This window comes from Acipenser ruthenus, chromosome 20 (assembly GCF_902713425.1).
Source record: "Acipenser ruthenus chromosome 20, fAciRut3.2 maternal haplotype, whole genome shotgun sequence".
Lineage (NCBI taxonomy): Eukaryota > Metazoa > Chordata > Actinopteri > Acipenseriformes > Acipenseridae > Acipenser > Acipenser ruthenus.
In genome coordinates this window covers 26,502,514-26,521,423 of record NC_081208.1, presented here as the reverse complement: position 1 = coordinate 26,521,423, position 18,910 = coordinate 26,502,514, and the positions used below count along the sequence as shown (strand labels likewise).

At 34.3% G+C, this 18,910-nt stretch overlaps 1 protein-coding gene across 1 annotated transcript in view; it reads right to left on the bottom strand.

Annotated features, from left to right (window-relative positions):
* Window positions 1-1,409, bottom strand: part of LOC117425769 (cadherin-8-like) — a 161,652-nt gene extending 160,243 nt beyond the window's left edge. The window contains exon 1 of the mRNA XM_058993765.1: window positions 1,343-1,409. The gene's annotated coding sequence lies outside the window, so the exon portion shown is untranslated. The remainder of the gene's footprint in view (window positions 1-1,342) is intronic.
* Between the last annotated feature and the right edge of the window lie 17,501 nt (window positions 1,410-18,910).

Here is an 18,910-nt window from a genome sequence, read left to right as displayed (position 1 = left end):
AACCTAATTCCCTCTTTATAGTTTGAGATTCAATTCTAGCAAACAGTTCTACAGTTATAACCTCAATTCATTTTGAATTGGGTAACATTTAAAAATAACTTTCATAAACTAATCATGGTTTCCTTCTGTGTAGTACATTAGCAAGAGAAACCCATAAGAAGTAATAGGAATTCAAATGAAGACTGATCAATTCAGCTTTAAGTAATAAAGCACTTGGAAAACAAAACTATTAAAAAGTAACCTTACTAAAGCTAATAGCCTCTTGCACTTGTTTTGAAAAATCTGGCTCTTAAAAGATTCTATGATAGTTCTAATTTCAAGAGATGGCATGTTTGCTATACAAGAGGGTTATATCTGTCTGGCTTTCAGCCAGGCTCCTGAACTGCAAATAAATGAAATTAGTTTGAAAAGGAACATTTCACAAGGTTATTCTGATCTTAGCTTGCACTGGAGCGTCACCCTAATGAAGCCCCAAAAGACACAACGCCAAGAAGAGTTAAGAGAAAATTAACCTTGAGAGTCTGACTGCGCCTTTTTATACACTTTAGACATCCTTGTGCCACACATCACATACCAAGGGCAATCATTCATGTAGGTGACAAACAAAGAACAGAAACATCCTGCGTTGGTTACCAATCTGTTTCTGCAATTGTGTTGAGAGTAAAGAGAAAACTATTATTATTATTATTATTATTATTATTATTGAGATATATGGTACATTTATTTATTTTAGGACAGACACGGGGGGGGGGGGGCATTACAGCATCTCATTCGTCAGTAAGGGACTGTACTATACTGTATTTGTGGGCAGTGTCATTGACAGCCAACACATTGGAAGGCCCAGGAATAGGTAAATAGCAGCCTCTAATGTTTTGAATGTAACATGATTCACAGTTTATCACAAAGTTGTTGTTGTCTTCATTTTTGTTTTTGAATAGTGTTAAACTGTCCAGTGTATGTCCAGTATAACGTATACCGGCCAATATAAGTTGAGACCATCAAACTCATCTATAGATTTAAAACAGGGGAGAGATCAGTCCATTAAACCACAGTTCCAACAAGCCCACTCGTGATCAAAAAAGATCTTCATTTATCTGCTGTTTGCATCTATGTAATCTTTTACTTTTTGTTTGTTATCCGACCAGTTAATGCCAACTACAAGACTTTGCCTCAAGAATTAAATAAATAAATGTACATTTCAAAACAGTAAGTTTCATTTCAAACAGCGCACACCTGGAATGAAAAATGTTCCTGCCTTTTGACTCTTGTGTTACCTTTGAGAAACTATTATTATGTATTCAACACAATCAAAATACATTACAAAATGAAATTTGCTGCCTACCTTTTCAGTGCATGTATGTAGCGTTTGAAAGAACATCAATAACCACATTCATCTTCTTATCTCCTTGCCCAGTTGTACAAGTGTAGCACAGCCTGGAGATTCAGGAATAATCAGCCGTGCGTATCTATCTCAGCTACTGGGGAACAATAAAGAGAGTCACTCATCCTGAACAAAGCTGTTAATTATTCATCACTGCAGTAATGTAGGTGATGCCTCTCATATTACTATTAGAGGATTATGCAAGTTAAACTGCTCAGAACCTTTCTCTCGTGAGCTACAGTAGGCATTGTTCACTTGGAGGCTTACAAATACAACACATACTCTGTATTGCACAAGTACAGTGGTGCTGAGAAATGAGGAGTTTTAATTATAAGCTAAGTCTCCAACTCTCATGGCTCTCAATGGTAAATACTGGTAAATATGGTAAATATTAAAATATAGACAGAATTACAATCAAGACAGACTATATATATATATATATATATATATATATATATATATATATATATATATATACACACACACACACACACACACACAGTCAACCTTGGTTAACTCAGCTGGTGGATAACTCGACACCTTCGCTTAATTCGACAGAGAGTCTTAGTCTTTGTCTTGGATTTTCTTCATATGAAATATATGCATCCAGCCTCTTTTAATTTTTTAATTCGACACCACACTGTACTTGTAATTCGCCACCTTCGAGTATTCAACACTGAATAGCATCTATTTTTTTCAGTAGTTGAAATGCATACAGTACAGTCTGTTGTGGATAAAGGATTACAGCAGACATAGGTCTACTGTACATTTCTACGGGCACATTTCAGGAATATTGTCCTTTCCTAGTAATTGTATTACATAGGCAATATTGCCTGAATAATTATCAGCCATAAGATTGGGAAAAGAAAATTTGTCTTGAAGACTGTGAAGTTCCTATAGTTAAATAAATAAATAAATAAATAAATAAATAAATAATAGATTCATTTATCTACTATAAACTCACTGAATCGAGGTAAAAATATGTATTGTGTCATTATAGAAAACACGGAACCCCAAAGAAAATCTAATGGGCAAACATTCTACCAAAAGCAGTGGTGTTGCCCCAGATGCCCAGTCACTCTACAGTACATAGCAGCATTAGTGTCAGTCTGGAGTATTCCCCTCTGGCTACAGCTGGTGTCTTCCAGTCCAGTATCCTTACAGATTTGCAATCTCTCTTAATAGTCTTATTTGGACAACATTGATTTTGACAGTATCTCCCCTGTGTTTGACCAGCTTCAGAAAATGCAGTGAATTAGTAGAATCAAAGATCCTTTCTTTTTTTCACCTCGGGGCAAATACTGTATACACCACAGTACTTTCCTTGTTTTCAGCTTTGTGGAATGACCACCTTGTTCATATAGACCTAGGCCCCCTGTTACTGGAGAAACCTTTCATGTTTTTTCTGGTTGAACCAGAATGTAGCTCATCTTCTTGTTACCCACCATATACTTGCATTGCATGTGTGCCGCCCAACGCAGCTCAGACCAGATTTCACTGTGCAGATGCTCCTGCTATGTTTGAAACTCATTCTTCTGATTTGACTCTGTCAGGTCTGGAGTTTTTCCCAGGTTATCTGGATCTCAGCCCAAGTCTCTTCGTCCTTTCTCTGCAGGTCCACTTCTAACTGGGAGCTTGGCTCTCATCCACAGTCTACAGTAGCCAAATAATCTAGCCTTTGGTCAGGGCTTGCGCTCTTTTTCCCCTGGTTGATGCATAGCACTTAAAGCTCTGACACCAGATGTCATCGACCAGCAAGACACAAAGCCTGGCAACAATAGTTTAAAATTGTACCCTGCTTCTTCCGTTTTTTTAAAAAAAAAATTATGTGTGTTACATGACATTATATTATTTTCTTATGCTTGTGTTCAATTTGTCTTTCTCCGTTGCCTTGATTATTATTTATTTATTTATTTATTTATTTATTTATTTATTTATTTATTTTTTAGCAGATGCCCTTATCCAGGGCAACTTACAGTTGTTACAAAATATCACATTACAGATAAGAGCAGTTATAAAATATTGCCATCTCATTCCTTTTCTTTAGTAGGCACATTTTAGTGTCTGCATGACCAAAGGGGAGTGGGAAATTAAACCACAAGAGTTAAAACAAAGTAAAAAGAATCCAGGCCCTAGACCATAAATCATTTTAAAATAAAGATAATACCAATACTATATGATATGTAAAAGAGTTTCGCTGGACATCTTTTGGTAACTCCTTTTGTGCTCCATAAAATGATAACATTCTCGTCAATAAAATCAGACAAGTTATCGCTTTGAACACTACTGTCTGCAATGCATTCTACATTTTTGGCTACAGTAATGTCACGTTTAAAGGGTTTTTCTGTATAGAACTCACACAGCACCCACATTATTTTGTATTTTGGCTTGTTTGTCCTTCGTTGTATGGATTGCTTATTCGAGAATTCCAAAAAAAACTGCACTTCTTTTTATAGTGCTCTGATATAGTAACAACTGCAGCTGTCTGCGTTTTTAAGGTAATTAAATCAAATTGAAATGCAATTGCATAGTTGTGACCTATGTTTTTTTTGGAGTGATTTTAGTTCCATTGTTTGAGGTTTATGGGTTTGCGGATTTGTTTGCGAATTTTGTAATATATACGATAAGATGGCAGAAGAATTTGTAAGTTCATCAATATCTATTTATTGCACAGCTGCACAGACATAAAGTAATTTTAATATACAAACACAGTTACACATTCAAAATACCTTATTCATTTGTTTATGTGGCAGTCAGGTCTTTCTTTAACTTGCACAGGTGTTACAGAATAACACTTGTAGGTGTTCTTTTATTCATTTATTTTTATGGTATGCTTTGCATGGTCTTAAAACGGTCTTTTGACTATTTTCATACCTAATAGCGCTTTAAGAGTTTTTGTCGTGTTTTAATAGGACAAATCCCATTTTTAATATGCTCCTATCTTTGTCAGCTTCGCTAAGTGTTTTTCTTATTACATGTATACTTGTTTTACGGTAATGGTATTGTGTAAGCTACTAAGCTACTTTCTCTACTTTAGTCGTGTTATTTATTTAAATCTTTTGTGTAAGGTTTTATTAATGGTGGACTTTCAGTGGAAGATGTATATTGAGAGAAATGCAGAGGTGTGAGTGTCATCAATGTCTACAGAATGTGGGAACTGTCATTCGAAATTAGCCAATTGTCTATATCAAATGTACAATGCAGCATATCATAATGTGTGGCACTTATTGCATGTATACATGAAAAACAAATACATCATATATTATACCTGTTAAGTGTTATTTGTGTTTGTTTGGATGTTTCAATGTATTCAGTATTTGTTTAGCCTACTGCAATGTAATATGTTTATGAAAATACAGGTAAGCTCCTGAAAGAAATTCAAATATACTCTCATAATAAATTTGATTTAACATAACAGGAGTTTAATCCATTTTCAACATGCTTCATCATGTTTTAAATATGTTTTTAATGTTTGTGAGTATGTATTTTAAGCACAGTTCTTAAGGTTTATTTCAAATACATAAATGCATTAAAACACATTAAAACACATTTAAATATAATAGGGCAGGGGGGGGGGGGGGCATTTTGCATTCTGTTCATGTGTGTCAGCAGCGTTCTTTGGGTTTTTTAATAGCCGACATTCCCCCGGTTCAGGGTTGAGCATGATGTAAGTGTTGGTGTGAGATTAGCTAGTGCCGAGGAGACATATCACACAGCAAACAAAAGCAAGGCCACCACTTCTCTAGCAAGCAATCTTCAGACAGCTGAATGGGATGCCTTTGTACAATCTATTCGGAAGATAAAAAAAGTGAAGATCTGAACCAGATACAGATTTGTAAAGATTACAGTTTAAAAGGGTTCTGGTGTACAAATACACACTAGGCAGCCAAATGCATTTTAAAATGTTTCAGCACAGTGATAAAATAACCTGTATTATCCTCTATGTAAAGGTAAACTCTACATAGCAACTACCATAGTTACAAAACCCAAAGCCTTCGTTTACACCTAATAGTAAAATAGCACTTGTACAAAGGAGTTATCTAGATCATAGGCAAACTAGGTTGTGCCATGAAGAGAATCATTTCAATTCAAACTAGCAAATGTCTCCCAGATAATACAACTACTGTAAAAACCGTTGAATAAGTTGATTTTCTAGGCATTTTTGCGGGGCCCTTAAAAAGGGGGAGCGACTATTACACCAGTGCGACGTATGCGCCAGTGTGTCTTATATTAAACTACTGTACCAGCGCTACAATGGGATTACTACAGCCACAGTTATCACACAAACTTAACTGTCAACAACCTGATTTATTTGTTCAGGATCTACAGTATTCAGGTCATTGTGATGTGCATTGATTTTACGCTCTGGTAATTATTACTTTTTATAATTTCTAGCAGTCTAACAAAAAAAAAAAAAAACAACACTGTAAAAATATTAATGGAATAAAAGATTGCAAACAAGGGTTGTTTTGAAACTAAACCTGTGTATCTTTCTTTATTTATCAGTGTTGAGCATGTAGGAAAAAAAAAATCAATTGTAAAAAAAGTATTTTAAACACAAAAAAGGTGTTTTCCTAAAATTGAGGTCTCAAAAAGGGGGGCGTGACTTCTACACCAGTGCAACCTATCAAACGATTTGTACGGTATGTGACAGCAATTAGTTTTAATATTGCTTTAATGTTATCACAACCTAGGAAGATGCTGCTAAACTATATACTTTCTTGCTTAATTGTCAAGAAATATATGCAACAATGTGCCACATTAGTCAGCCTAATTAAGCAATAAGAAATGAATCGCTCACTGTAGCATTTATAAACCCAGCTTTTATAAAACCCAGTGGACAAGTAAACATCATGGCTGCTCATCAGCCAACAACTATGCGAAGAATTATAAAAAGCAGAAGGAGACATGAAAGGTCAATAACACTTTTCTAATTACTGTTTCAAGTTGAGTGGAACAGAGAAGGTCTTAAAAGATTATATTGGTTTACATTCATCATAGATAGTTTAACATTTTAAATCAACTTTTGATTTTCTTATTTATCCACATTTTGTTTTCTTAATAAAGCTATTAGTATTTTAATTGATTCATTCCAGTGCAGGTATATAAACTGAATATTGTGTGTATATATGTCAGTTTTTTTATTATTTTTATCAAACAATACATTATTATACAACCAGTGTTAGAATATGAACATCCTAATGTTAATTGGAAAACTGCAAAGTTGTGAGGACACTAACATCTGGTGTTTAAATAACACAGGTAAAAGGTATGAAAAAAAGAACCCTTGGTTTTAAGGAATCTAATCAGAATCATGTTTTCTTGTTGACTAGAATTCAATTGTGTGTCTAGTTGAGAAAGTAAGTTACAAAGAGATAATGTTATTCTAATATATGCTGCAGGTGATTACAGCTTTCCTACCATTGCTTACTAAAAATATCTCATACAACTCCCTACTCGGAAGCTAGGCTAAGTATGTTGTTTTGCTAGAATTTTAAGTAGGCTTTTTTTTATTTATTTTTGTAATCAGGTGAAAAGCATAATCGTTCGTGAGTTGAAAAAAAGAAGAATATATTATACAGATTATTTAAACACAGACCTCTTGGTCTCCTACTATGCCGGGTTTTTTTTCTTCTAATACCTTGATTGTACTGAAATATTTACCACAGAATCATGGAAAATTAGCATCACACTTGCTCATGCTGGGGGAACAGAATAAACAGAGAGAACAAACTGCTCACCATGTAACCTGTCACATCAAAGAAGCCTCTACAGTTACTCAAATATTACTGGGATTGAATCACAGGTGTGTGCCAGTAGTAGTATGTGTGATTACAGTGTTTGCTAATGTCCGGTAAACGAGCAGTCTAATAATCATATCATGTTCTGCATCTGGGATCAGCAAAACAACATTCTGGTGAAGCCCAATACTTACCAATATCTAGGATATAATTGGATATTATTTAACTGCTAGGAAATAGTGAAAAAACACATTCGAAACTGACACTGCTTCACTCACTACATTGTATTTACACTGTAATAACACAGTAATTGCCCATTTGGATTGCTATAACATAAGTTACACAATTAAACATGTTAGCAGTTGTTAGTGCCTTTTGTAATTACACTATATTACCACATCTGACCTCTCAGTACGATATGCTGTTGGTAAAGGTCAATATTCAATAGGATAACGTATCGTTAGTTTTGGTTGGTATTGACATGTTGCTGAAATGTATTTATGAATCATGTTTATGTTTCAGGATTTTCAATATAGGATAAAAAACAAAGAAGAAACACTAATTATGTTCACAATACATTAAATAGCATCCCAGTAGCTTCCTGAAACCTGGAGCTTACCTCATTTCAAAACATACTATGTATATCTATGTAGGTTATACAAACATGTACACCATCCATTATTATTATGTTATTTAAAAGCTAGAAGAATATCTGCCTATTTTTAGTATGTTTCTGGCTTACAAAGGTTCAGCTGACCCTGATTGCAAAACAAGCAGCGAAAACCACTGTGCTCTGTGCACCAGCAAAGATTCATAAATATAAAAGGGATTTCTCAGGTAATAAAGTCTGTGAGATGGCTCACAATAATGTGTGTCTGCTATTTGAAATGGCTGATTAAATCCTTATGGATAAATCTCAGAAAAATGGTCCACGGTCATCTGGCTATGCTAATGCAATAAATATTAGAACTGTAATTCTATGTTTTCCTAGGGTCTCTATTAACAATACATAATCTATAGTAAATGCACTATAGTTCGTTTTTTTAAGAACATAAAGCAAATCATGCTTATTATTTTTATTTTATATATATATATATATATATATATATAATGAGTGAGATTTCACCTATTTCCTTTAATACATTTGAGGATGAAACTCCACATAACTGGCACACCACCAACTTTCTGAGTGAAGACAGCAGTCCATCTGAAAAAAAATAAAATAAAATAAGTGCACCAGCAAGAGTAGACACATAACAGTAGATGACTACTACGACTACAACTACTACGACGAATATGACTAATAATAATAATAATAATAATAATAATAATAATAATAATAATAATAATAATAATAATAATAGCAAATTGTATTTGCTTTCAAATTAATAATTGGTGTACCTTTGCTGTTTCAGTACCATAGAATAAATTCTACAGATTATAAAACTCTAGCAAATCAATTGGAAAATACAGATTTTCATTTTCTGAATTATAAGTGTCAAGTGCCTTTTATGAAAATTAATGAGATACTGACAAAGTAGCAGATGATACTGTGCTAATTAGCCTTTTTTGCAGTAATTTAAATTGTATTTATTTATCAGATACGTCACATACTGTATTGTATCATAACATGATATAACTAAAAATAATGTTTTTAAAATGTATTTATACGGCATTTACTCCAGAGATAAATGCCCTCAATGATTTTAACAACAGTGATTGATAATCTGGACAAGGATGCAGTCTGGTAATCAGATTCAATAAGAAAATGTGTCTGTGTGCCAGTACATAATTTGTGAGTAGGTCAATTAAAAATGACAGTTATGATGCAATGCTCTGGTTGGAATAATAATGAAAATACTTGCCTTTTTATTTCCAATATTCTGATATTACTGTATTTTGTATATCTTGATTCTTGACAGTCATGTTAATGCATTAACCTTTCACCACCACACCACATCATCTCTCACTCAATATGTCACTGATAGAACCTCGCAATATTCCTTCCTTTTGTGGACATTGGAAGGCTTTTTGACATAAGCAAGACATAAAGGGTATGTAAATAAAAACCAGTTGCCTTCTGGAGGATATGTAGCCGTTATCTGACTTGTTTTCTAAGCAATAGGCTATTTTTGTGATACAGAGGGGAAGGGTAAATTAAAATAAGAGTGCAAATCAATAACCATAACTTGACCCGTCATTGGATAGTATGTTGCCTATTTAATTCATTAAGATTTCAAATATATTTTAAGCAGGATGAAGATAGTGATGGGAAATCCAGAAATAATAATAATTACAATAAAGTCTATATCGATTTTAAAGACATCCATAATTCTATATGAGCCAGGAATGTGGATAAAGTGGTACTAAAAAGAAACAACAGTTATATCTTTCTTGTTGCATGAAATGTATATGAAATGCTGGTAAACAAGGAATCAGTGATTATATTTTGTAAGTAAAGTGGATAAAGGGATTACATTCCAAACCAAACTTGCATTAAAATGGTCATTTTCAAATGTAAACAGTTTTGCTATTCTGTCAGTTGTAATATCAGATGTAAACTTCATGTAGTGGTGTTTCGACTGCAGTTCTATGGTTTGACGGTTTACAAGAGGACCTCCCACTTGTTTGCCTAAATCGAACCAAAAGTGTATGAGGCAGTGTGGTTCAGAGGGTAAAGTCCAGGGCTTGTCACCAGACGATCACTGGTTCAAATCCCACCCCTGCCACTGACTAACTCACTGTGTGACCCTAAGCAATTCATGTTAAATCATTCTCCTATTGTAAGTGACTTTGCATATAATGCACAGTTCACAGCCTACCTCAGTAAAGTGCTCTGTGATGGTGATCCACTATGAAAGGTCCTATATAAAGATAGCGATATATATGTACAGTACATCAGAAATGTTAGAACAGAACGTGATTTAATTAAAATATTGTGAACCTTATTTTTTGTAATAACAACCTAAGATGTTTAATCAAAGCCGAGTCACTTTTAAAAGGCTGAAAAAAGATGGAAGGTCTCAAGGTCCAGGTTGTCATGAAAGGTAAGTTCAAACCAGCAGTTATAAACAATGGACTCGTGTAGCAGGCCCACGAAGCCAAGCAGTAATAAAAATAGCTGGCCGTCTTTGTGGGGCTGGCTGACAGACTGCATTTGTTGAAAGATAAACCTTGCCCTGATATCACATGTCATCTCTTCCCATCAGCCCCTTGGTGGGCCACAGGCACTGTTCCACGGGCGCTGTTTCACACTTTGTCAAGGGAGTGTTCAGGGTTCTTTGGAAGAAAATGGATGTCAACAGCCCAGGTAGCAAGGCATGTCTCTTTCTTATGCCAGACCTGTCATTTTGTGAGTAAGTTGAATTTTTCACAGTGTAGATGGATTCTCAACATTGTCTAATTTGAAATACAGAGAGAAAAACACTTCCCAGGTGCTATTGCCACAGCAAATGAATATATCAATCATTTTATTCTGTGATATAATTTATTGCATTTACAGGTCTTGTATTCAATCTCCACCAGGTTCTGTCTGTCATATCTGATATTTAAATCTGTCATCAGTCTTCATCTAAGAAATCATTTCACCTCTGTCATTACTATTATTAATGCCACAATTTATTGCTCAAATAATTAATTATGGCAGGATACATGCTACCACTGCAGTGACTAAATATGATACATTATTGTGTTTAATAAATTGATACAGATTGGGAGTTAAGAAACAATCTCACACCAATTTAAACTACTTGATGATTGAAATTAGTTCTTATTTATCAGCAAACTTTCTAAGTTTCTTCGATGACAGTAAATTGAGATTGTATAGTGTATAGTAATTCATTAATTTGCAGATCTACTTGTAATGTGTCAAGTTATCTTGCTGTAACAGTGCATAATCGTCCCATTATATATTACAATTGTCTCTATAGTGGCTGAATGATGTGTTTTGAATCATGATGATTAATCACATCAGAAAGCATGATGTCAACACAGGCCCTTATGTTTCTTCACTTTACTTACAGGTTTAAAAATATATACTGTGTAGTGTACGTATTTATTGTTTTTATAGTTCTGATTATTTGACAAAATTGGGCCGAACAGTATACAGGTCAGTAACTACTTTGAGTATATGTTTTGATATACCATGCTCTCTATGAGTACTATATTTAAGTGACCGGATGTCCAAGAATTCAGTTGTTTACACCTTCTCTTCATTTTCCAATATATTTTAAATATCATATTTAATATCAATTTTCATCGATTTCCAATCTGACTATGAAGTAGAAGCAATACACATCTGTTTATTAAAAATGTAATTAAGGATCACTGAAATATACAATGTTAACAGTTGGATATTAATATCAATGTTATAAATACATTTGTAAAGATAAATAATAATAATAATAATAATAATAATAATAATAATAATAATAATAATAATAATAATAATAATAATAATAATTGTTGCAAAATGTTATGGATGATAAATCATTTTTAAGTCATTTTGCCCTCCTTAATAGGACAGGTTAATGACGTAGCCAAACTAACTGTATTTTCATATCATATGAATTAGTCTTTTAAATGGTGTGTCTTGTTTTCAGTGATGATATTTTAAAGATTTTAATTCAGATAAATATTAAAGTGGATAAGTTACTCATTTTGTTATAACCTGATTCAGAGGTATGCTGCTTTTAAAAGTTTAGGCAGATGTTTTCAAAATTACAGTGACAAAGATATTCTTACTGTATCTCCCCATTAATTATTTAAACATACCATTCTTGGTGCATTTTGTTTCTTCTTTGAAATAACTGTGCACTCAGGAAGCCTCATTGAACTGGGTTTTCTTTGTGCTTAAGACACGGTTTCAGGGTTTTAAACTATGTGAATGATTGACAGCCACAAGATATTTAATAGGGTTTGTAATAGATTTCTGATGCTTCCCATGAACCCCCAGAGGAAACTCAAGCAGTTTTTCCGGCCTTCTCTTGTCAATCCTGGCACTTCACTTTAGATTGTCTTATCTTCTTCACAGGCCTTCAGTAAAAGCTTTTATAGAGGGATTATTCCAAATGACTTGATTTACACATAAAATACTTTTTTCCCCTTCTTAAATATTTCAATAATTGTCATATTATTAAAATGCACTAAATTATTTGAAAGGTTGGAGACGTAAGACATGTTTAATCTGTCGGGAACTACACAAATATGTTACCTGAGGATGTTGCAGACACAACAATACAATGAAGGCAATTCAAGTGAAGCAAAGAAGAATGAAGCTGACAGGACTCAGAAATCTTCAATCGTACAGGCAATCCAATCTAAACTCATTAGAAAGTCACAAGGTCATGGTGAATTCCTCAAATAAATTCTGTAATTTTAGTTGGACCATGACATAAATCCATATGGAGAGAGAGAGAGAGAGCCATGACATAATCCATATGGAGAGAGAGAGAGAGAGAGAGAGAGATTGTTTTTCACTATTACATATCTATATAATACATTCCAGAATTATGTTCTCAAAATATAACTGCAGTCAGAACACTGATCTTTATTGATCTCCAACATATTGAAAGAAACTGTTTCCCTATGTGACAGTGTAGACTTGCCTGAGCAGTCAGTAGGCTTGAATTAAACTAAACATGAGAGAGAGAGTCAAGGCAACACAAAATAAACAAACACATTTTTATATTTCAAGGGGAGACGCATCTTGCATTGATATAGATACAGATGCAGACAAACTCTCTAGCAGCAGAGCTTGCCTGTTATTTTAACACGCGGTTCTTTTGTCAGATTATCTTGTAGAACACCTCACTGCTGCAGGTGCTCCTACAGACGACTAATGATGATTATTTCCCAGATTCCAAATATCATAATTAAGGGTGTTAAACTTTAATCTTTTAGGTAGGCCTACTGTTGAAAGCATCTTTGTTATAACCAGTCCCTACAAAATAAAATGTAATTGCATACAAGATAATAATATCTGACCATAAAGTCTGAGCTCTAAAAGTCTCTTTTTGTGTTCTAAAAGTATTTTCAGTTTAGAGAAAAATCGACTGTTGTCCATGAGTACTATATATGGTCATCAGGAACAGTTACAGCAGGTACAGTATAGTTTCACATGGTATCAGTACCATTTTTACACTGTTTAGTTTTTGTTAAAGAAAAAAAAGGAAACACTAAGCAAACGCATCAGCAAAATACCCAAACTGTTAGTTTATGTACTATAGTATATTACTAGAAATGCATGGCTATTACTGTATATTAAGTACATTTTTGCAAAGGGACCAGTAAAGCTGTGGCAAATAGCAACTGTGGTTCAAGGTTCTTCCATTTGGAGAGCCACCTTATCTAACAAAATCATAGTTAATAGTTTACTGTGTGAGTCCTGTAATTTCATGTCCTGTGGTGATGGAAATCAAAAATTGACTTATCATTATGGTCTACTAGCAGTGCCAGTTTATGATCATTTCACACTATGCCTGTTTATAAACGTCAAAATCTTTTTTATTATTCTGGTATGAAAAACAGTGCTCATGTAAAATGGATTTGTAAAATCATTTGTCTTTGAAAATAATCACTGCTGAGCACCTTACTGTAATAATATTTTTTGTATAAAGACATCCCTGTGAAACCCATTATACTGTATCTTGCGCTCCTTCCCTAACACTATACATTAGTCCTCGTAAAATAAATGCATAAAATAAACATACTTTGCGGGTGTTATTAAATTACAACATTTGGCGACCATTGAACAATGTTACTTGAAAATTAGACTTGCTTATGAAATGCCACTCTTGCTGGTGTAATAGTGATTGTTTGACTATGTTAGCACTAGATTTTAGCTAAATGGCTTATAGCTATTAAAGGAAAAATTGTTAATCAATATCAGGCAAAGCAGATGTTACCAGTGTTAACATCTCCATTAGGTTTTACCCACCTGACCACAAGTATTTTCTTATTTCAGATTCATCACTTTTAGATAGTGCTAGTATCTCTTTACTATTACATTAAACTTTGCAACTCCATTCCCACCACAATACCAGGCAAACTGGAGGACTTTCTCCCCCCTCAGGCATCGTAGTTGAAACATTCACTTATGAGGCAACTTCCTGCCCTATAAAAGACAGCCCCTTGAGTAGAATGATCTGAATATGTGATACATGATATTTTTTGACTGACAATCAGAACCAATCGCAAAGTATTTAACCTCACCTCACAATATCCTCTTTGCTTTCCACATCCCAGGTAATTTCCCTTAGAATTACTGTTAATTAAATTCGGTACTGCACGATACACATGACAAACAAAAATATACAAAACAATTAAAAACAAAGAATTAATATCATACTATTACCATATACACACTCATTTCATAATAATACAAAGGAAATTAAATATCTACTTGCTGAAACGTTTTTTATTTTAGCCGACGAGTTGTTAATTTGGAGCAGGCAGCAATGCAGCAAAAGACACAGGGCAGTGACATCACCTCCCTAGCAACAGGCCACCTATTTAATTTGGGAATGGGTTTTTTCAATGCAGCGAGTTTGTGCATTTGAGAAAGGAGAGGAAGACTCATGACATTTGTTGGAGACTTAAGTTGATGAGAAGCAATTACCCTCCTGTGACAGAGACAGAATGATTCTTGGTGATAAATCTCCCTCCCGACCTGTGAGGGTGCTGTGTAAAGGGAACAGGGTGCCCTGGACTGGATGATCAGCCATCTAGAAAGGGGGCGGAGCTATGGTACACTAAATCATCGACCCGTTATTCAAGGGTGACGGTATATAAGGGGACGTAACAAGGTGATCTGTTCCTTTGTTATGGAAAGAGAACCTGTATTGTTATTGCAAGTGTTTTGTTTGTTTTGTTGTGTCTAAAATACTTGTTTGTTGTTAATTTACAGCTAAGACGATCCAGAGATGTCGCTACAGGCCAGCACAAAACCCGGACAACACTGCACTTGAGTTCCGATTAATTGTATTTGATCCACAAGCACTACAGCACTCACTACGGACTTGTGATCGTGTTTGTGTTTATTGTTGGTGATTATATATCGAGACTATTATGAGCCCGTGGATTAAACAGAGCAATACACCACACTGTGTATTGCCTGTTATCACTTATTATTTACTATTGTCATCACACTGTGGATTACAAATAAATAAACCATCATTTCACCAGTACTTTGTTGTGTGTCCTTGTCTTGAGCACTGCATCACCCCTACATTTGGGCACTGCAAACCACTTTGCCACACCTCCGCAGTACAAATTGTGTGCTGTTTTTTTATGTGAAAAATGAGAAAAAGCAAGTCAACAAAGTTTAAAAAATATTTAAGATATATTCATAAGTTAAATGGAATTAATACACTGACACACCGTGTTGTATGGATATATATATATATATATATATATATATATATATATATATATATATATATATATATATATATAGATGGATAGTCTTTATATAACAGATCAAATCAAATCAAATAAAATTTTATTCATAAAACGCCTTTCATGGCAAGCCATCCCAAGCCGCTTTTAACAAGAAAAATACATTCAGAAGTACATTTAGTACAATAAAAACAATATGAACAATAAAAACAGAAAGAGAAAACAACATTTTAAAATTAAAGCAAATAAAAGCAACAGATGAGGAACTCAAACCAAATAAATAGGAATACAACTATATAAAAAATAAATATTATAAAGATATAAAAGCCCTATTATAAAAGTATGTAGGTGCGTCTCTCACTGTGCACCTATACACTTCTGACCACCTGTTACCAATTAATAATGAAGATCAATATTTTAAAGCTGTGATGGAGACAGAAACATCTGTGTGCGTTGATTACTGTTGAAGTCTCACTTGAAAACATTGTGATTTGCTTTCATATTGGCTTTTGTCTTGTCTAATGAATATATATATATATCTATATCTATATATATATATATATATATATATATATATATACATATATATATATATATATATATATATATATATATATACACACATTGTTCAAAAACTATTTAATTATCCCATTCAGAATGTGTTTTTGCTATTTTTTATAAAGAGACCTTGATAATGGACCATGACCCTGCTTGCATTAATTTTATCTTGATGAGGACCTTGTCAGTCGCTAACACCACAGCACCCTAAACAGGCTGCTGACGTGTGACCCACTTGTGGTCCATGAGTAACGCCCAGAGGGTTCCAATTGCATCTGTCTTTGCACACAACATCTAAACAAACAAGCTATGTGCATCCTAACAACATGGCATTTAGCTGGCATTTATCCACGACTGTAAAACACTTATTGCTGGTACATTTAGAAATACTAAAATAGGGAAAGACAATAATTAAAAACCTTATGTTTGTCTTTTGTAAGTGTTTTACTCTAAAAAGAATATCTAAAATATAGATGTACCATGTAGTATGTATGGAATTTTTGTCCCATCCTGTTAGTAATTTGTGGGTGGTACCTCGACATGATGGTTAGGAATGCCTGCTGTAATGCTGTTGCATTGTTCAAACATGTTTTATTTGAGGCACTTATTAAAATACAGTATGTGCAACAGAAGAATGTATTAAGATAGAATGGGGCTGTGATTTCCACCCGACATTTTCAGAGGCTTTCTTACATATGAATCCCTTGGGTAATTTGAAATGAGGGCAGCAGTGTGGAGTAGTGGTTAGGGCTCTGGACTCTTGACTGGAGGGTTGTGGGTTCAATCCCTAGTGTGGGACACAGCTGTTGTACCCTTGAGCAAGGTACTTTACCTAGATTGCTCCAGTAAAAACCCAACTGTATAAATGGGTAATTGTATGTAAAATAATGTAATGTCTGTATAATGTGAATTAATGTATAATGTGATATCTTGTAACAATTGTAAGTCGCTCTGGATAACGGCGTCTGCTAAGAACTAAATAAAAATAATAAATAATATGAACAGGATAATTGACATATTTGTCAAAACGTCAGGTCACAACAAGAAGGGAGTGTCTTTAGGGGATTGTCATCTGATTAATTGACTGGATGGGCTGTGGGCTGTTAATGTGAGCTCTCATCCTTTTAACTGGTTAAATTGGCAAGGTGTGCAAAGGGATAAACAAACAGTGAAGCAATACATTCAAAGTCTCTTACATTATGACAAGAATCAGGCAAGATGTTAGGCAATATAACAACAGGGACAATACAAGAAACATCAGAAATTTGATACACAGTTTAGACAATTCAGTATTTTATAGGGGCTGAAATTAACTAAATGCTCCACCTTAGTGCCAGGGCCTGGTAGATTGCTATGTAATTATTTGTGTATACAAGAGCTTGAATGCTGATCTAGTAAGTCTGAAAAGTTCTTCTTAACTGAGTACCATTCCTCACAGGCTGTCACTAAAAGCCAATACTGTGTCTCGTCACAATGATAGATGGAAGTATTATCACTTTCTGACACCACGTCCATGAGGCTGCTTGTAAAACACATGAGTCAGCGCTATTGATCTTATAATGTCTATGGTTGGATGCTTCTGTGATCTGACAAAGTTTGTGATAGTTTTCCTTTGTAAGGTCAAGGCGATCAAATTAATGACGTCTTTATCACAAAGCTTCAAGCTGCTTTGGTATGGGATGAACATTTTAACATTTAAGATGAACATCATAGTTCTGTGTAAGGCAAATCTAAGGTGACTCAGATGTGAAGTGTGATTGATGCAGAATCTTTTTTAAATATTAGAATCCCTACTTAATACACCTACAGTATTGTACCTATTAAGATAAAATACTGGTTTCAGACACAGCCTTCTAGTTTAAAGATACACTCAAGCACAGGTTGTCAGATTTGATAAGATTTCGCTTTGACAATATAAAGTTAGGCAAGCTTAACTGCATTACACATTTATGAAGGTGTCTGCAACATTTATATTTTCAAAATGATTTCCATTTAAAGCATGTCAAACATCATTACTTTGAAATACAGGCTAACTTCACTATAACGAACCCCCCTGGGACCTGGAGCAATGTTCGTTATATCAGGGTGTTCACTATAATAGGGTTTGGCATTTTTCTGTATCAGAATAATGACAAAACTGCAAATTTGAGTTGAACATCAATATATAGTACTTTCATGAAGATTCCTTCACATTGATCAACATTTAAACGGTATTGTGACAAGGTACTCGTGTCACTTGTGTGGGTAACCGCATTGCAAGACAGAAGAGTTGGAGTTGAAACGCCAGCACAGACGCGCAGGATTTATTAAACACATACAGAAAGTAAACAAACAGGTCATGTGATGCTACCAACAATGGTAATGCACAGAGGACACATACAAGACAAGCAGGCAGCAAGTCTCAGTTCCCTCTGTTGTATGTTTAAAAGTAAAGAAATGAAAAAGGAAATAATGTACACTTACATGCAGAATACATGAATTTTCTCTTGAAAAAAAACTATCCAGCATAGATTGCTCCTCACGCCCGTTGCCTGGTTGCAGTTTGTGAAGACGACTGACAGGTAATCTTTGAATTAGCATTATCTTTCAATTAGTCAACCATGGTCTTTGTTTTCACTGAGAGAATAACACACTTGACACTGGAGAAAGTTCAGTGTCAGTCAGTACTGAGATCGTTGTATCTGGGTCGATCCTATATGTGATCGTTCTAATAGGGCTAATTTGCATTGAAAAAATCGGTTCTTGCTGTTGGGATCGTTTAAAAATGGGTGTTTGTTATAAGAAGGGTTTGTTATAGTGAAGTTAGCCTGTATATATGTTTGCATAGATTTGG